Raw genomic sequence first — 15,214 nt, 5'->3', positions numbered from 1 at the left:
AGGGATATTTGTAAGTTTTTTTATTTGTTTATTTATTTTGCTTTCATTTTGACATCACCACACATCTGACTCACCACACACCTGACTCACCACACACCTGACTCACCACACACCCTGACTAACCACACATCTGACTCACCACACACCCTGACTAACCATACATCTGAATCACCACACACCTGACTCACCACACACCTGACTCACCACACACCTGACTCACCACACACCCTGACTAACCATACATCTGAATCACCACACACCTGACTCACCACACACCTGACTCACCACACACCTGACTCACCACACACCCTGACTAACCATACATCTGAATCACCACACACCTGACTCACCACACATGTAACTCACCACACACCTGACTCACCACACACAAGACTAACCATACACATGGCTGTTTACACACCTGACTAACCACATACCTTACAAACCACACACCTGACTAACCACACACCTGTTCTTGCCGACTCCACATCAATGCTGTTCCTTCTGTTCAACCTCCACCCACCCACCTGCCACCTGCTACACTCCACGGGTATGTAAAAAGGTTATGAGTCGTCGCTAGATAGTTAATTTATATTCCGCGAAAGGGACGTGAGCGTGTGCCAGCGCAAGGGTTGTGTCGGCGATTCTCAACCTTGTTTAATGAAATATATCAATAAAAGAGAGTGAATGAAAAGATCAAATGGAGCTCGCGTGTGTGTGTGTGTGTGTGTGTGTGTGTGTGTAATTCACCACGGCCTGATCACGAATTGGACTCGTAATCCACAGCTAATACCCTCCCGACAAGAGCAAGCTCATTATAGTCGATCTCTGAGTACTGCTTGGACCTCAGCACACCACACACCCCATCCCCCTTGCTCAAGGGGGAACAATAACCACTCGTCAGCGGAAAAATCCCGCCCTGAGCGAGGCTCGAACCTCCGCCTGTTAGGCCGCGAAGCCTGGCAGCTCAGAGCTTTTAACCACTGAGCTACGAAGTGTGTGTGCGTGTGTGTGTGTGTGTGTGTGTGTGTGTGTGTGTGTGTGTGTGTGTGTGTGTGTGTGTGTGTGTGTGTGTGTGTGAGAGAGAGAGAGAGAGAGAGAGAGAGAGAGAGAGAGAGAGAGAGAGAGAGAGAGAGAGAGAGAGAGAGAGAGAGAGAGAGAGAGCTACGAAGACACATACATACACACATACATACAGATAGATATGATAGGGCAGGGGGTAGAGGGAGAAAAAAACGTTTGATAGACAGAGAGAAAGAAAGAAGGCAAACGTCTTAAAGAGGGAGCAGGAGACGGACGTTCGGGAGACAGAAAGAGACCGTCACTCCATTCTTGAAGTAATAGTCAAACTTTTGATTACGTGTCACGCAGAAGTGGCTGACGAGGCTGACAACGAAAATAGGAACCAGCCAAGACACAACAAAAAGAACATCACACTGCAAACTAAAAAAAAAAAATCTTCAAACTGACAGAACTGCATGTTACGAAAACTACCCATAACACAGCACAAGAACTAACTACCAGACTGCAAGAACTGTCCATTACACTGCAAGAAGAACAACCCCTTACAAGCTACAAGAACCATCCACTGTACTTCGAAAGCCACCCATTATTCCAAGATCCACCACCCACTAGACACTATAAGCCATGCACTATGTTTCGAGAACCACCCTCTAAACTACAAGAACTGTCTGTATTAATACCAAACTCACCAGAAACTTAGTCCAGTCGCAGGTTTATCCACCAACAACCTGCAAAGAGGGAAAAAATGAAGTATTGCAGGTGGCCATTGTGGATATATGATTTTTTTTCATTCTACTGTTGTCAGTAACGTAAGAACTGATTATGCTGGAAAGTTTGCTTTTAAAAGATATTAAATTACTCAAACCAATTATTTCTTCCTTCCTGTGACTTAAACATTTCTGGGCGTATATTTGATAGTTCTTTTTAGTTTTTTTACAGGAGCTGCTTGTTGTTGTTGTTGTTGTTTGTTTAGCTCTTAGTGTGCTCGTCGTCACTGTCTAAAATAAGTTATTATATTCGTGCCTTGAAAAGTTATGTAAAGATAAGAAAAATGCGAAAAATACAAAAAGTTAAATAAAGAAAAACGCAAGTGATTCAGGGGAGGGAGATTCAACAGTGTGCGTGCTTGTGTGTGTTCTCGGAAGCAAGACTGTGACCGTGTTGCCGAAGTAGCTTGTGAATTTTTACAGAGAATCAATGAACTCCACTACAAGAAGTATTGCTCCTCGTCTTAGCAAAAGGGTAAAGCAAATAAAGGTAAGCGTGCCCTTCACGTGTGTGTTTATATTAACAAGTTTTCTTCTCTCTCTCTCTCTCTCTCTCTCTCTCTCTCTCTCTCTCTCTCTCTCTCTCTCTCTCTCTCTCTCTCTCTCTCTCTCTCTCTCTCTCTCTCTCTCTCTCTCTCTCTCTCTCTCTCTCTCTCTCTCTCTCTCTCTCTCTCTCTCTCTCTCTCTTCTTTTCCTCCTCTCAGACTTCTCGAAATTATAACTTTGCAAGTCATTTTGTCTACTGGAAACGCACACTCGAACACATTTTCGCTGCTTCGGATTATAGTTGTTGTTGATAATGCTGTCATTGTTGTAGAAGTAGTAGCAGTAGCAGCAGTAGTGGTGGTAGTAGTAGTAGTAGTAGTAGTAGTAGTAGTAGTAGTGGTGGTGGCATTAATAGTAGCAGCAGCAGCAGCAGCATTAATAGTAGTTGTAGTAGTAGTAGTAGTAGTAAGTAGTAGTGGCAGTGGTAGTAGTGTAAAAAACACACACACACACACACACACACACACACAGGAACACCGCCTTAGCGACAAACAGACAAACTGATAGAGCGCTTGACAAGAGAGGCAGGAAGACAAGGAGCCCATCCATCCATTCATCCATCCTTCCGTCCACCTATTCATCCGTCTTTCCTTCCATTGCTCTCCTCTTATAACTTTTTAATGGGCAAAGTTCTTTTTTCACTTTTCTTTTTATCTCGGTCCGGAATGGGCTGAACCAATCAATATTTTTGCCGATAAAAGAGTGACAGCCTAATGAAGTCAGTCTGATGTGTTGGACGAGTCATCTGTATGTGTGTGTGTGTGTGTGTGTGTGTGTGTGTGTGTGAGAGAGAGAGAGAGAGAGAGAGAGAGAGAGAGAGAGAGAGAGAGAGAGAGAGTGAGAGAGAGAGAGGGAGAGCGAAAAAGACTGACTTCATGGTTTATAGGCCAAATATTTTCTTTACAATAGAATTTTTCAGTGGATGACAATTATAATAAACATATTCACCTTCATTTTCTACCCGATCTGGCCTTTTCTCCGTTGTCATTTCCTCAACATTCTCTATTTCCCCTACCTGCCTTCCCTTGATACCCTGGTCCTGTTTCCTATTATTTACTTGCTATTCGCCTCTCGCTTTTCTCTCCCAACCTTCCTTATCAATACCCCATAATACGTTTCCTTTACCTATTCCCTTTTTTCCCGATATCCCTGCACCAGCCTCCATCACCACCACCACCACCACCATCAGCCGGCACGAAACGCTGCTCTCCTCTCCTTTCTTTCTTTATCCCGAGGCAACAGGAAGCTCTCTGACCTCCTCTTCCGCCTCCAGAAGAAAGATAGATTAGCATATAATGGATTTCTTAATGGTGTTTCCCATTTTTTGATCCGTTGTATGACTGTGTGTGTGTGTGTGTGTGTGTGTGTGTGTGTGTGTGTGTGTGTGTGTGTGTGTGTGTGTGTGTGTGTGTGTGTGTGTGTGTGTGTGTGTGTGTGTGTGTGTGTGTGTGTGTGTGTGTGTGTGTGTGTGTGTGTGTTCAAGATTCCATTTCACAGAGTCTGTATCAGTTTCTTCCCCCTCAGTTCGCTGCGATTACGAACAAGGCGTCATATATATATATATATATATATATATATATATATATATATATACGTATATATATATATATATATATATATATATATATATATATATATATATATATATATATATATATATATATATATATATATTCAGTCTCTCAGCCTTGATTACCCTCACCGGGACACCACTACGAACAGGTATATAACAAAAAATACAGTCTGAAGATGACATTACACTCAACTCGCATTCCTTGTAGATATTAAACGAAATACCTGGATGATTAGTAACATATACCTCAATGCCTCACTATCAAGTATAATATTACGCAAACACTTACTTTACTTCCCTTCCCTTGAGGCATCCCAGCTGGTATCTTCTCATATCACGTTTCTCCCTGTGTAACCTGCAGGGATCGGAAGGATCTGTTGGGGACGTTTAAAACACTATAGTGATGGGAATTTGTCGTCTGGGATGCTGGTATGAAAGAATTGGAAGGAAGTCTTAACAGCGTTGGTAACACTGTAGGCATAAGAAATCAATACTTGGGGTGTTGGTAATGAAGCAAGGATGGGAAGTAGATTTTATAGGCCTTAGTAACGCTGGAGGAGGAGCAATGATCTGTTTAGGGTGTTGGTAGCGTTATCTTTTACAGTAAGAAAATAGCAACATCATTTTATGGTATGTTTTGCATTAAGTTACAGTATATTTTAGTTTTACATTGCCATTTTTCCTGTGTTAGAATGTAACTAATTCCGTTTGATACCAATTTTCCCCACACGCCGCCTAAAAAGAATATTGATGACCAGCAATAAAATCAACTTAGAGGCTGTGCGGGCGATAAGTTCTCGTCAGTCGGCCCCGCTATCATGAGGCAACAATACCGATGGGAGGAGCGGCAAGCTTCGGGCCAGTGGACGGACGGATACCTATATTCTCGGACCCTTTCGGCTCTCGCAACAAATATTTCCAAAGACCACAAAGGAGAACAGTCATGAGTGTTTTTCACGTTCATGATCCAAATGACTTGTCAAACTATCACTAAGCTCAAACACCACCCATGGATTTAACCACGAGAACCTCTACGAAAGCCTGATTAATGTGAATGTGTAAGCCCCGAAAGGTTTGAAAATATGGAATTAAATACGTAGCGGACATCAATATAGTCCACAAATACCATACAGACGCGTCCTCTCTGCTCGGCCTCTGTATAATCATAGCGGGCATGTTAAAAGACCGTGTCTCATTTATAATAACATGTTTTCTCTATTCGTTTACTTGCCGGCTATTCCCACTTCACTCTCGATGCTATCTCTCTGTCTGTCGCAATTCCTGGAGGCGTATGAAACCTGCATGTCATTGGGTGAGCTGTGTGTGTGTGTGTGTGTGTGTGTGTGTGTGTGTGTGTGTGTGTGTGTGTAAGTCAGAAAGTGAGTGAGTGAATGAGACAAACAGACAGACACAGACAGACGGAAAGACAGATGGAGACAGAGAAATTGAAAGAGATAGGGAGAAACGAGGAAGGGGCGCAGGAGTAAGAGGAGGAGGAGGAGGAGGAAACTGAGTGGCGGATATCAAAGGCGATGAAGGAGCGTTGCGCATCATGTATCCCGCCTGGAGTTATGTGGAGTGAGAATAGTGCACGCTCGCTGGAAGGCTCGCTCAATGTGACCCTCGTGAAGGCGTGCACTGACAGACTAGGCTGCTGGGAGAAGGTTACGGGGCTTGAACGGCAGTCTATGTTACGTAATCTGATGTAGTGTTGTGTTGAGTCTTCTGAAAGGTGAAGGATAATTATGGAGAGGAGAAGCAACTGGGTATGCAAGAAATAGCTGTTCCCCTTAATCTGCAAGGCAATGGTAGGTAGCATGTATGATAGGTAACGAGAAGTAGTGTAATGCAATGAATAGTGACTGGACGACATGACGCGGATCAGGCCGTCTAAAAAATCTACTGACGCCTATGCCGCGACAACGACACATCCGCCCCAGGCAACCAAGAGACGCAGGCGAGACAGAAGTTTGTGTGCTTCGGCGTGCGGGGCGGGTGGCGACTCATCACTAAAATTCACTCATATCACTGTGACTGTAAATATGTATGTCTGTAAGTCTAATTCCGCTCGACCACTCTAATTTAAACTTACACGGACTCCCACTACCACGCTAAAGCTTGTAACACTTAAATGACACACAACAGCACGAAACAATTAAGTGAACTCCTCGCAAAGTGAAGTTCCTTAACTTTAAATACTTCCTGAGCAGTGAGGTAATTTAGTGCAAGATAGGAGCAGCGAGTAGCGGGCTTTTTTTTTTATTAATGTTTACTTTTTTGTGCCCTTGAGCTGTCTCCTTTGCTGTAAAAAAAAAAAAAAAAAAGTCACCTAACATCCATAAACTATTGCTATATAGGAGAAAAAAAAACACTAACATGAAAATGGTGGCAGCGGTGAGATATAGGTTACATGCCGCCTATCAGTGCCTTACACCTTCACACGCCCCTTTCCTTCTTCCCCTGTCCGTCCTTCACGCCCTCCTCCCTCCCTCCTCATCCCAGCTCCCGCCCAACCACACACACTCGTTGCTTCACCGGGAGAGTTGAGGTAATTTCGCAGGCGTGATGTGGTTATACTCAGCCTAATGGCGTTTCGTAACACATTACATTATTATTCTGCAACGCTAAAAACTTTTCTCGAGGGTCAGTCAACCAATCCTTGCTGCGTCCGGTCATCTGAGAGAGCGAGAGAAAGAAAAAAAACTCGTCCGCCTCCTCTTCGACTAATATCTGCTGCACTGTTGCACCTTTGTTCATCTTAAAGATTTCTAGGCTGGCTATTCATTCAAAATCTGGTGCCCTTTATTCATACTCCTCCTCCTCTACCTTTTTAAAATCTCAAATCCTACCCCCTCCTCCTCCCTTCCTCTCCTTTATCTCTTCATCCTCGTCCTCCCATTCGTACTATTTTTTTTATTTTTTTTATTACGAGAAAGGAGGCAGCTCAAGGGAAAAAATAAAAGAAACGAAAAAAGCCCTTTACATTTTTCTCTTCTACCTCCTCTTCCCCTCCTCTTGCTACAGACGCCATTTCATTTCCTGCATCGTGCTCTCCCGACTTTATTCATGTTCCGTCTCATTTGCAATACAAAGGGATCTGTAATTTAGCATTTTTTTCATCCCCTTCTCTCACACGCAGTAGAACATTTTTACCTCCGTTCTCTCTCTTTCTCACTCCATTCCCAGTATTGCCAATTCATTTTTTACTCCTTTACCATGCATGCGTTTAGTATTTCTCCCTTCTTCACACCTGCCGCCTCACAACCCCTTCTTTACTTGCCTCCCGCACTCTGCATCCTTTCCTTAATACCCTCAATACCTGTTTTTTTTTCTGACGATGCCTTCCCTGTGCCTTACTTAACTTATATCTTACTTTCTTTCATGCCTATATCATAACATCGAATTAATTTGCAACCTGTCTTCTACCCTTTCTTATCTTTACCCATTCTCATCTCTGTTCTTCCCATTACACCTATCTGCTTCCCTTTTACCTTACCTCACTTATACTCATTCTCATCCCTACTGTTCTACCCTTGTTCCCACCTGCCTCTCCTGTCCAGCGCCTCCTTCCGTCCCTATCTTATATTTACCGAGTCTAATATCCACTGTTCTTTTCTCCTTCTCCCTTTCCTGCTTCCCTTTTATCCTACCTTAACTCTACTCATTCTCATCCCTCCTGTTCTTCCATCCTCGCCTGCTTCACCTGTCCAGTGCATCTTCTGTACCCATCCTTACCTATACCCAGTCCCATACTCACTGTTATTTCCTTGTTATTTTTCTTGCCTTTCCAGCGTCTCCCTTGTACCATACCTGTACTCAGCCTCAGCCCCTCTGTTATTCTCATCTTTTCCCTTGCCACGTCTGTCCAGTGCCTCCCCTGTACAATACCTCCCTCACTCGTACCCAGCCAGCCTCATTACGTCACCTGCGCTACGTCCCTTCCTCGCCTCCTTCTTTCCCTTGCCTTATTACACCTGTGCTCTGCGCCATCATCACTCCGGCCCCCAATCCCTTCCTCGCCTTGGCACTCATTTCAAGATGTTTGTCAAGTTTGTCCCCTGGAGGCTGGCACGTGTCACTGACGTCCTGTACCTGAGCCGCCGCGCCGCGCCTTCCTTTGTCGCGTCTTAATGAAGACACGTGACGCGGGTAACAAGCAAAAGCCGTGTAATAAAATGTTGCTCTTATCTTATCTGGTTTCCCGGCGGTTTATTCTAAGGGACGTTGCGGGAGCCGAATTTTTCTTGCATTTTTTTAACATTATTGTTCAAATTCAGAGCCGTGGGTTTCGTTCGCTCGAGCATGTGGGGGTTGGTTCCTTAGCGAAGATTACTAAAGGAAGCAGGATTACTTGTCGGTGCATGAAGGGAAAATAGTTCAATACACATGAAAGACAATATATTACTGCGTACTTGAAGAAAGAGATCGGTATATATGGAAAAAACAAAATTATTTAGTACAACTGGAGGGCAAAATTTACGAGACGAAGGCGGTGGCTGAGTGCTCGGTGCGCGGGACCGGAGTCCTGGTGGGCCCGCGTTCAAGTCCCGCTCGCCATTACAAGTCAACAATTTTCAGTCACTGCCGTGACTCAAGACAACCCACATGGCTATCCTGATTACCGCCTATCAGTCCTATTTAAGTGAAACTCTCAAGAAGATCAAGTGGAGCTCCGGGGGGCAGCATGAGCCAAAGAAGAATAGCGCCACTATTAAACACTTGTATGCGCCATTACGGGTATGGAACCGATCAGGAGGCCACATCAAAAAAGCCTACCAGCGCTATGGGCCAAAGGTTAAAAAAAAAAAAAACATTTACTCCGCAACACTCACCATCTCGCGACTCTTGTGTGTGTGTGTGTGTGTGTGTGTGTGTGTGTGTGTGTGTAATTCACCACGGCCTGATCACGAGTTGGACTCGCTTTCGCCAGCAGGTACCCTCCCGACGTGAGCAAGTGCTCCTTATCGTCGATCTCTGGGTACTGCCAGGACCTCACACACACACCCCGTCCCCCTTGCTCAAGGGGGGACATTAACCACTCCTAGTCAACAGAAAGAACCCGGCCTGAGCGGGGCTCGAACCGCCGCCTGTTTGGCCGTTAAGCCTCGCAGCGCAGTGCTCTACCGATTGAGCCACCGGAGTGGTGTAGTCACCGGAGTGTGTGTGTGTGTGTGTGTGTGTGTGTGTGTGTGTGTGTGTGTGTGTGTGTTATGGTGCAAAGGAGAACTCACAAATTCTGGTAAATATTCACCCCAAGAGCCACATATCACAATCCCCGCCTACTACTGATGCCATCTCCTCCTCCTCCTCCTCCTCCTCCTCTTCCTCTTCCTCCTCCTCTTCCTCTTCCTCCTCCTCCTCCTCCTCCTCCTCCTCGTTCTCTGCCTCTTCTTCCTTTTGCTCCGCCTCCCCCTCCAGGTATTATTATTATTATTTTTTTTTGTTATTATTATTATCATTATTATAATTATTATTATTATTACTATTATTATTATTTTATTATCATTAGTAGTAATAGTAGTAGTGGCAGTGGAATTATTATTATGGTAGTAGTAGTAGTAGTAGTGGTAGTAATAGTAGTAGTATTAATAGTTGTTGTTGTTGTTGTTGTTTTTTTGTTGTTGTTGTAGTGAAAATGGAAAGGGAAGAAGGAAGGAGGGAAGGCAGGGATGATGGAAGGAAAAGGAAAGAAGGAAGGAAGGAAGGAAGGACAGAAATAGGAAGGAAAAGTGAAGAAAGAAAGGAAGGAAGGAAGGATGGAAGGACAAACGGAAGGAATGAAGGAAGGATGGATGGAATGAAGGATTGGTGGATGGAATGAATGAATGAAGAAAGGAGGGAAGGAAGGAGTGATGGACAGAAATAATGAAGGAAGGAAGGAAGAGTGGAAGGAAGGAAGAGAGGAAGGAAGGAAGGAAGGGAAAAAGGAAGGAAGAAAGGAACGATAGAAGGAAGAAAGGAAGAAAGAAGTCTCAAGAAACTGCAACACAGGATACAAGACACACACTTCTCTTCATCCGTCCTCGCATCCATTCCTTCATCCATATATGCACCCAACTAGCTAGGCCTTCATCCAGTCATCATCTCTGCCAGTCATCCAACTTGCCATCATTTATTAATCAAACCAGACAACCAACCAGCCAGACCACTGCCCACTCATCCACTCAAAGTCACTCATCCACTCATATAGTCACTCATCCACTCATACAGTCACTCATCCACTCATTCAGTCACTCACCCACTCATCCGGTCACTCACCCAACACCCAACCCTCCCACCTGACCTTCCCTTCGATCAGCAATTACGACGCAAGCCTTTGACTCGTCCCTTTAACCCAACAGGAAACAACGCTAATTTGGTTTCAGTCATAGTGTTCACCTCCTCCTCCTCCTCCTCCTCTTCTTCCTTCTCCTCCTCTTTCTCCTTCTCCGTCCGTCAGTAACCTTCAGCATCGGAGGAGCCTGCAGGTGAATCAACTCTCCTCGTATATTGAAATGAATGTTGCGTGGCGTCGTTCATCTTCATTCCCCGCCAAGCTCGACGTTAATGAACCTCAACGCTTGTACCTCGTGTTCTCGGCGGCGGCTTTCTCTCATTCTTCTTCTAATGTTCAAGTGTCTCAAATGTTTCCCTGCTCGTCTTTGTTTTTATGCGCTACTTCTTTCCTTCTTCTCGTGCACTACTTTCTTCCTTCTTTTTGTCTCGTTCTTCTTATGTTCTAAGGCCTCAGCTGCTTCCCTTCTCTTCCTTGTTCTTGTGTACTATTAATTTTCTTCCTTTCTCTTTCTTCTTACGTTCAAATGCTTCCCTTCTCTTTTCCTTCTTTTTGTGTACTATTTTTACCTTCTTCTTTTCTCGTTTTTTCTTATATTTAAGGGTCTCAATTGCTTCCCTTCTCTTTCTTGTCCTTGTGTACTATTTATTTTCTTCCCTTCTCTTTCTTCTTACGTTCAAATGGTTCCCTTCTCTTCCTTGTTCTTCTGTTAGTGTGTACTACCTCTTCTTTTCTTGTTCTTCTTATGTTTAAAGGTCTCAACTGCTTCCCCCCTCTTCCTTGTCCTTGTGTTTTCTGATCTACTCCCTGTTTTCTTCTCTTCTAGTTCTCCTCATGCTCAGAGGTCTCAAATGCCTGCTCTCTTTTTTACTCGTTTTTGAGCTTTCGTGTACTACTTCCTTCCTTCCTCTTTTCATATTTTTCTTTACCTCAACGATTGAAAGTACAGGGCACTCCATACGTCCTTCTACGATTTAATAACTTTTTGATAATAAAACAAAATACCATTAATCAATTATTGGTGTTTTTTGGATGGCGCCCTTTCAGTTATCGTCACCTTCTCATATGGGTTGTGTTCCTGAATTAAAGTTGTAGATGATGAAGGAAATAAAAATAAATTAAAAATAAATATGAAGACAGCAACCATTCACACTAACTCATTCAACGCCATCACAGTCTTCTCCCCCTTCTCCTAAACACACATGGTTATTTTTAAGTGTGAGATATTACTTGAGATAAGGCAAGTAGAAGGGGACGGCGGGGAGAATGGCAACTGGAGGGAGGGAGAGGGGTAGAAAAGAGGCAGATACTGGAGATGATAAAGAGAAGGAGCGTGGAAGAGAGATTGTGAAAGGGGAAAAAGGGTGAAAAAGTACAGAATGAAAGGAGGGGAAAGAATTGCCGGAAATAAAATGTACGGTTTAAACAATCCAAAGAATCTGTACCCCAGCGTTGGCAAATTATCGTACTCATCGCATTGCATTTTCGTAGTTTCTGACCGATACCTGTAGCAAAAAAAAAAAAAAAAAAAAAAAAACCATCAATATCTAACTGTTTTAACGATAACTTTAATTTTCTATCTTTATTTATGTGGTTACGACAGTCTTGGAGCCTAAAAATGATAAATGCAATGTTCAGAGTACGACAATTTGGCAACGCTGCTTTCTCCCCCTCCCCACCATATTGGGCAGTTTTTATCTTTATTAGTATGATTATTTTATTACGACTGGGCCACCTCAACGAGAACCAGGAACTAAAACACTCAAGGTCCAAGATGGCACTCAGAGTTATTTTTTAAAGGTCTTAAATATTCTTTTGGAGCAGCGTCTAGCGGGCCTGTTTTTCATTTGTTTTTTTTTCCTTGAGCTGCCTCCCTTGCTGTAAAAAAAGTCCCCGAGAGTAAAGCATTATACCAACACAACCTCCTACTCTATCCGTGTCACTGAACCATTGTAGGAGAGAAGCGGGAATTCCTTTAGCAAGTTAGTACAATAAAGCCAGCTAAAACGGGATTAAGGACTCCGAGCGCAAGACATTATACCAACACCTCCTCGTCTCAGAATATCACTAGACTATTGCAGGAGGAAAGCAGATCCTTTAACAAGTTCAGTGCAATAAAGCTAATTTAGATTAACGTGATTCAAGAGATACTTTACAAATCTAACTAGACGTGATTCTAGCGACCATTTGTAAAGCTAACTAAAATAAGCGTGATTCAGGATATCGTTTATAAAGCTAACTTAAACAAGCGTGATTCAAGATACTATTTATCAAGCCAACTAAACTTTAAAATGATTCAAGATACCGTTTAAGCGTGATGCAAAATACCCTTTAAAAATCTAACTAAAATTATCGTGATTCAAGATACCGTTTAAGCGTGATGCAAAATACCCTTTAAAAATCTAACTAAAATTATCGTGATTCAAGATACCGTTGCCTTGTCCTTCAATATCGCACACGGACAACGAGAACACGAGGTCTGGCGGCTGGCTTCACACCCTAAGGACTGAAAGGACATGGTTAAGTGGAGGGGGACAAAACCACTCCTTGCACCATCATTACGGCCGGCAATTACCACGTACACTCGCGTCAATCTCACCTGCACACGGGTCTCTAATCGTCGCTGTAATTAGGCAACACATAAGCGAGAGGCGCCGACCGTTCAGGGGTTAGTGGCTCCGGGGCTGTTATCGGCGCGCCCCAAGTGGTGCTTCCTGTCTGGCGCCACGCCTTGGGAGGAGAGATGGGCCTTGGTTGTCCTGCCTCGCTGATCTATGGTGACGGAGGAGCGTAAATACAATCACCACAGCCACCATCACGGACACTGATAACAACTGCCATTGTAACTACCACCACTGCTATCAATCACGGCTTCCTCCACCACCGCCGCTAACCACCATCACTGCCATCATTGCCACCAAGCATTGTCATCACCGCTACCACCAACACAAAGCAGCCGCAAGCCCAATCAAGAGACGGAGTTCAAGACCAATACATGAATCTCTACAGAGAACAGATTTATGGCTGTACGGCGGTCCAGAGAATAATCATATAGTTAAGGTAAATAACAATGCCGCACTTCAAGGGGAGTTTTTGAAATATCTGAAGCAAGAGCAAGAAATCGTTTGTAGTGTAATTACGGTTTCATTATCCCGCTTTTCTGTTCTTTCCAAAGGCGATACTCGTTCTGCTCCTGCTTGCAAATAATAGAAGAGCATAGAGAGTTCAGACAATCTTTCACATTCTGATAAATAAGTATGAAAACATGAAATTAAGATGTTGAAGGTAGGAAAGCTCTCATTAGGGTTACTTTAAGCGAAATAAAAAAATCAAATCAGGAGAGAGAGAGAGAGAGAGAGAGAGAGAGAGAGAGAGAGAGAGAGAGAGAGAGAGAGAGAGAGAGAGAGAGAGAGAGAGAGAGAGAGAGAGAGAGAGAGAGAGAGAGAGAGAGAGAGAGAAAGGATAACATGAATTAATTATACGAACAAGGGGGAACACGCAGCGACACTAGGGGTGAGAGAGGAGACACGGCCAAGGGCTGAGGGCGCCTTGGTATTAATGCGGCCTCGAGGCGGGCACGTTCGGCAGTGCGTCATGGCGGCGAGCGTCTGGAGGCGGCGGGAGAGGCGGCGTCGAGAGGGTGAGGGCGATGATGGAGCTCGAGGAGGGGCTGAGTTGTGTGCGTGTGTAGGTGTGTGTGTGAAGGTGTGAGGGCCGACCGCAACATTATAGGACGCGCGCTTTCTCCGACACGTGCCTAGCGTTTCATTTTTTGTCTTCATTCATGAGGAGTTCATAATTGTGATGGATTTGTTTTATTAAATTTAAGGACGGAGAGGTGCAAACATTTAATTAATATGAGTGCGCCTCGATGCGTCTGTTATTATGAAACGACAACATATTAGACATAATTGACCGAATTCGCTTAAGTTAGGGTTGACTGAAGATCTGGGCAGCATGTAGGTAATCTTCTACCACTCGACGATGGTTGAAAGCTGTCAGCGTGCATCAGCGGGATTCACACCGTCCGTACGCTGACCATTCGGTCACCGCTTCCCCTACAGTGCCAGTGGTTCCCAATCAGGGGTCCATAGAAGAATTCCAAGGGGTCCATAGATATTCCAATTATTTATAAATTTATTATGCTAAAGTTAGGATATATGCAGCTCGGAATAAAATTCATACTACCGTACACAATCCTTAAGCCTGAATGCTTAAATGCTAGAATTGCTCTACATTAGCTAACGGTACCAGGGGTGTCAAACTCACGGCCCACGTGACAGATTTGGCCATTGGGATAGTCATCAGTGGCCCACAATTTCGTTGTAGGGGTTGTAGAAGCTGTTGTCAACTTCACAACCAAGAGGGAGGAAGAGGAAAGGAAAGTCAAGAGGCAAGGTTAGTATGTGTAATTCAATATATAAGTACATCAGTAATAGCACCTCCAAACTCTACTCGGTGCGCAGTACGAGAGGAGAGCATGCCTGGAAGAAGCTATTGTCCACGTATCAGTTACCAGGAGGAGAAATAAGGCAGCAGGGGAGTGGAATGGATAAATGTGTGTATACGTAAGTACTGCAAGCCCAAGTCCTCCCATGTGTGCGGTACGAGCGGAGATCACACCTCAAGGAAGTTTTTGTTTCCATATTTCACATCCGTCTTGGAGTTGTTTCCCGAGGAGCCGCAAAATAAGACGTCTGGGTTGCGCTCAAAAATTTCCCACGCGAGTCCTGAGTCAGGCCTCCCCGCGGGGATGGCTGGCACCGTCTCGGCCGCGCCCCGCCGCTGCCGCCTCCTCCCCCGCTGCCGCCCCGCTACCGCCCGCCGCCCCGAGTGTATCTTGTCATTGGTTTTGCATAAGTAATATCGGGAACCCGTGATTTGTTTGGCGGGAAGGGACTCGGGCGTCTCTCCTGCATACAAGTTTTCCCCTCGCGCGCCTGACTAAAACTGGAGCATTCAGGCAGAGAAAGCTCAAAATCCCGATCCTTCTGTGCCGTATTATGCGTCTCTCTTTGGCGTCCCGCGCGA

General features: G+C 44.4%; 1 protein-coding gene across 1 annotated transcript in view; it reads right to left on the bottom strand.

The window, feature by feature from the left end:
• LOC127007509 (uncharacterized) overlaps positions 1 to 15,214 on the bottom strand; it is a 116,058-nt gene that overhangs the window by 11,623 nt on the left and 89,221 nt on the right. The window contains exon 10 of the transcript XR_007760274.1: positions 1,713 to 1,751. The gene's annotated coding sequence lies outside the window, so the exon portion shown is untranslated. The remainder of the gene's footprint in view (positions 1 to 1,712; positions 1,752 to 15,214) is intronic.

The sequence above is a fragment of the Eriocheir sinensis genome, chromosome 35 (genome assembly GCF_024679095.1).
Source record: "Eriocheir sinensis breed Jianghai 21 chromosome 35, ASM2467909v1, whole genome shotgun sequence".
Classification (NCBI taxonomy): Eukaryota; Metazoa; Arthropoda; class Malacostraca; order Decapoda; family Varunidae; genus Eriocheir; species Eriocheir sinensis.
The sequence above is the reverse complement of the archived record's forward strand: the minus strand, read 5'-3'. Positions and strand labels throughout refer to the sequence as shown.